This window comes from Lampetra planeri, chromosome 48 (assembly GCF_965212315.1).
Source record: "Lampetra planeri chromosome 48, kcLamPlan1.2.h2, whole genome shotgun sequence".
Lineage (NCBI taxonomy): Eukaryota > Metazoa > Chordata > Hyperoartia > Petromyzontiformes > Petromyzontidae > Lampetra > Lampetra planeri.
The window spans coordinates 3,143,244-3,148,553 of record NC_136154.1 but is presented as its reverse complement, the minus strand read 5'-3'; positions in this window follow the sequence as shown (position 1 = coordinate 3,148,553).

Sequence of the window (5,310 nt, the reverse complement as noted above, 5' to 3'; positions counted from 1 at the left end):
AAAATTCCGGCCTTGGTCCGTAAGGAGAAATTCCAGGGTCTCCTTGTCCAACAAATACTCATGAAGGAATGCGTCAGTAAAAGACGCAGCCGACTGATCCGGCAGGGCCCATGCCATAGGACACCGTGACAGGTATTCCACTACCACGAGCAAAAATGTATTTCTCGTTGGCGTGGTGGGAAATGGGCCAAGGATGTCAAGAGCAACGAGCTTGTTTATATCCGACACCCCAATAGACTGCAATGGTAGTCGGGCTAGCCTCGGCGGGGGCTTTCCGTGCGCACATTCTACACATCCTTTAAGAACATTGTGGACGTCTTTAGACATCCCGGGTCAAAAGAAATCTCGCTTCAAAAAAGACAATGTCTTCTGCACCCAAAGGTGCATTGGAAGGACGTAATAAACCATTTCGATACACATTAGGGTGAGTTGAATAATACATAGTGTTATATTAAAATGTATAAAGTATAGGGTGGTTTACAGCAATACAGTATATAATTTAATGTTGGGTTTATCTATGGCAGTATATAGTACTGTATATGCTAAGAGAATAAAGTTTAGATGGAAGTATATTATATACTTCTTACGACGTAGAATTGTAATTTATTATTTGTTGTTAGTAACTCAGCTTATTGTAGAGTATAGTAAGTATCAGTTTATATTTTAGTTTTTAATGTAGTTTTTACTTTGGTTTTCTACGTGGTTGTTTGGTAAATGCAGCTACATATCATTAACATTCCTTTCCTTTATTAACGCTGTTCCTTGCGCCCCCCCGTGGTGCTGTTGATCCTGCATAATGCATGGGCATAATGGGACTTTGAAACCCCTCCGCCCACCTCCTACTCATTGCCCATTGGTATGCTAAATTCCTCTTCATATGCACATTATTTTGTTAAGGCGCTCCTCCTCGCTACACCTATATATAAGCTCCTAGCTTGATAATGTTCTCATTCTTCGCCTGAGGACGGCTGCTTGCGTTGTGGCCGAAACGTCGTGAGAATTGTTTTATTATGTTTTATTTTTTATTATTTTATTACTTCCCTTCTACGTGACTTTACCGAAAGAACCAAGAAGAAAAAAAAACATGGGCAGCTCTCGTAACTTTATCCCTGCAGGGTCGTCACAATGATGCAGTAGTGCTGGACTTTTGCATCCCACCTCATAAGCAGCCCATCTCGGAGGACCACACGGAACATACCCCCTGGATCCTTCCTTCTGCTCGTTGTACCGATGAAGTGGTCTCGCCCCGTCTCCGCGTAGCAAACTTCTGTCGCACGTTGGACGGCGGGTTGAAGATAGCCGCCATCTGCGCGCATGCCAATGACGTTGTCCTGTCCGTCGGGGGAATCACGTAAAAGGCCGCTAAGGCGTCGTCATCTAAAGTCGTAGGCAGCGCTCGCAGCACCTCAACATCAGTCCATCCCACACATAGGAGTAAACCACCTTTGAAAGGCCGTCCAATCACCCCCCGCTGCTGCAAACTGCCTTACAAAGGGCAGCCGCTTCTCAAGGGTGGGCATCTCTGAGCGCGAAGTCAGCGGTGTCTCAAATTTATCGGGAACAGCTTCCCACCCACGCAGGCTGCGGCTCCACCATTCCCGCGCTCGTGAAATGGCGGTGGCAGAGCGGTCCATGGCCGTGTGGACTCCACAAACTCAATTTCAGCAACCAGCGCAACCGCCGCAGAAAACAGGTCTGCGAGGCGCGTGCTCATGATCCAGTGTCCTCCTCCTGATGGCCGCAGCGCGGAGTCACAGACCTCCTCCTGCTGTTCTGCCAGAAGTGCCTCCTCTGGATTCATCTCCGGGCTTCTGGGGCTGTCTGGGAAATCACCTCCCCGCTGTTTTCTTCGTCCGAAGACATCAAAGTGAGTGTCTTTCTCCGGGTTAACATGGACATTTTAACCCTAACTATCATGACTATTTATTGTTATCGTTGACACTTCCGACACCAAATGTAGTGAGTAACTTCTGAGACTCTATTTTAGGAGGCAACAACGTATATTCTGTACTGTATATCTTACACACTGTTCACACACAGATAACAAATTACGGATCAGAGCAGCCAACACGCTGTCTGACGCACAATGCTGGAGACAAAGACGTAGCACCTTGGGTTCCATTCCACCTGTAGACAGCCCTGTTTCAGCCTCGGGGCTTCGCTTTAATGCCCCACAGTGTGGCCTGGCTCCGCCCTTGGCCACGCCCCCTTCTGGAACCTTCCAGGAGGTTCTGGGCCGCCTTCCACTTGCTATCTGCCTGGCTCCGCCCTTAACCACGCCCCCTCCTGGAACTCTCCAGAAGGTCCTGAGCCATGCTTCCCGTGTCCCCTTGGTCACCTTTGCCTACATCCTTCACCCCGGCCCATCACGTGCTTCGCCAGCAGGCCAGGGTTTTGTGTCCCCACATGCCCCTCTCTGCCAGCAGCCAGCACCGTGCCCCCTAGTGACCCACTTCGTGGCATTTCCTGCTGCGCTGGCGGGATAGCTGCTATACCCTGCTCTGTCGGTAGGACTCATATGACCCTCTCTGCCAGCAGCCAGCACCACGCACCCTAGTGACCCACTGCATGGTATTACATGCTGTGCTGGCTGCTACACCCATATTCCCTCATTCTATTGTACCCAGCGCTACTCGCCGTAGTGATCCATTCCATGTCAATACATGTGTAACAGATATCAGTTCTGCTCCGTTGTATATGTTGTATACGTGTAACAGCTAGAATTTATACTCAATTGTATACGTGTGTAGTGACATCGCTGGATGTCAAGAAGAGGTGCAGTACTGGCCCGAGACGGGCATGGCGTGCTGTGTAGCGACATCGCCAGATACCACAATGGTGTGGGTGTAGTACCGGCCCTAAAGGGGCCTGGTGTGTGCTGAATAATAGCGCGAAATGGCACCATGCTTTAAGTGTAGTGCCTACCCGACAGGACAAGGTGTGTAAGTGCCGACCGAAGGATGAGGTTGTGTGAGGCCATGGCACTCTGGTTGACCTGGGAGGACACGTGACCGGTTAAGTTGACAGAGGGGCCCCAAGAAGGGGCTAGGGGGGGTCACGTGATTGGGACCAAGATCCTTCCCGGAGATTCTGGAAGGTGGACTTGGCCAAGGGTGGAGCCGGCAACGCCACAGAGAATATAAGCCAGGTCCCGAGAGGGACCAGGGTTGTTGTTCATCCTGGAAGAAACCCTTCGTCTACGTTCTCCATTCAATGAGTCTACAACACGTGGATCCGGGCCAAAACTATTGGTCCTGGTCCGAAGTAGTAGCTACGTTGTAACTAGTGTAGTTAGCCTGGTGGTCACCACCAAAGGTTGTATTGTGTTAAGGGGAAGTTACCCTGTGTGTTGGAACTGAATAAATGTCTTGCCTTCAAGTCTACATCTGCGACTCAGTTGAACCCACTACACGTGTAACAGATAGCATTTCCACTCAGAGTGGCATATATATGTAGTGAGTCCAACTGAGTCGCAGACGTTGTCTTGGGAGAAACACTATTTATTATATCAACTCAATACAACATAACGGAACCTACACTTGGGTGTTGAACGCCCATCTAAACACACTACGGCAGAACTAGACACGGTCCCGCTATCCCGGTCTGGACCACGAGCTGGGTCCCAGACCACGTGGCTAGAGGCTTCTTCAACCCAATGTAGTTTTTCTTCACCAACAACACAAAGAACCCTGAGCCCCTCAGGAGGCCCCCATTATATCGGCCTGGGCTGGGGTTGGCTCTGCCCCTCACCCCGCCCACCTTCTAGATATCTCGAGCTCTTTCCCGAAGGCTCCCGAGAGCTCCTTCATACCACGTGACCACCCAGCGGCCCCCGTCCACCGGTGGCCCCCCTTACAATATCATCCGGTCATGTGTCAGCAAGTCAACCAGCGTATCATGCCCCAACGTAACCCTGGCTGGCTAACACTTTCTCTTGCTCCCTCACCAGGAGCCCGCACCGCACGCTGGATATGGTGCCTCCGCGCTGACCAGCACTCACCCAAGCCCCGCTAGGGCTGGTACTACGCCCCGTAACCGGGGTGCACATAATGACAACATATTATCCACCGTGGCCTCGCAAGCTTGGCACGACACAGTGACATTCACAATCACTACACATAGGACTGGACTGGACATTGGGCAGTCTGGTCAAATGCCCAGTGGACCAGTCTATTCCAAGGGCCAATGGTGCCAGTGTGTGTGGGAAAATTTCAAATTTAATCACAGTATTATTAGTATCATTTATATTTCTAATTTTTTTCTTTTCATATTTCATGACCTCTAATTTGTATGCTTCATGGGTTATTTACTCTCTACGATAATATTAAGTCCCATATTCGGCAGCCCCAAATATTATTTCTCACTGGCCTATTTGTTTTTTTGTACAGCCCAAATGAGTGAATGAAATCGCATGGCGAAAGCAGGCAAATAAGTCACGTAGCAATCTATCTACTTCATAACGAGAATTTTGGCTGATGTTTTTGCAAATGCCTGGGCCGATTTTTGTCCCACGTTCAGTCTATGAGTCAATATTGGAACTCGAATAAAACAATTTTATCGTGACTGACTTTTACAAAATCATGGTTTTTGTGTGACTTTTTTGACATCTGTCGAAACACAGAATAAACTAGTTCTAACACCCCGCCGTGATGATGTTGTAAAGAATGTACAGAATGTAAGCAATGTGAGAATGCGTTTCAAGAAAGGGGAACTAAAATGTTTTAGTCACTGGAAAAATCCAAATTCAGTTGAGTGGTATTCGTGTAACAAATAGTAGTCCTACTCAGTGGTATACGTGTAACATATAGCAGTTCTACTCAGAGTGGTATACACGTTGCTACTCGGAGCCTTTAATGGGACACAACACCAACACTCGACCCGGGCTTTGTTCTTGATGCTCAAATGGTGAATCCTGCATTACACAAATTAATATACCTTGACGTTCATGTGTAAGCGTGCTGCAGCCAAGGTGTCTTTATGCCTATGCTCAGAACAAACAATCAGGGAGGGCTGCAGTGTCACCACCACTTATAAATTGTAAAAATAATCCAGGCAGCTAGACACACGAAGTAAATCCACTTAACTTTTATAATACACGAGGAAACACACGGCATTTACGACTTCATGGAATGGAATTCAGACAACTCCAGGAAATGAAATCTGAACAGAGCAAGGTGTTCACAATAGGGGTTATACATGCGGATGAGGGGAGGAGGCGAGGTGAGAGGAGGATGCTGGCTGGTGTTTAAATAGCGGTCCATTGCAGTGGTATCTCACAGACGCGACATCTAGTAACCTTGAAAGACCAAG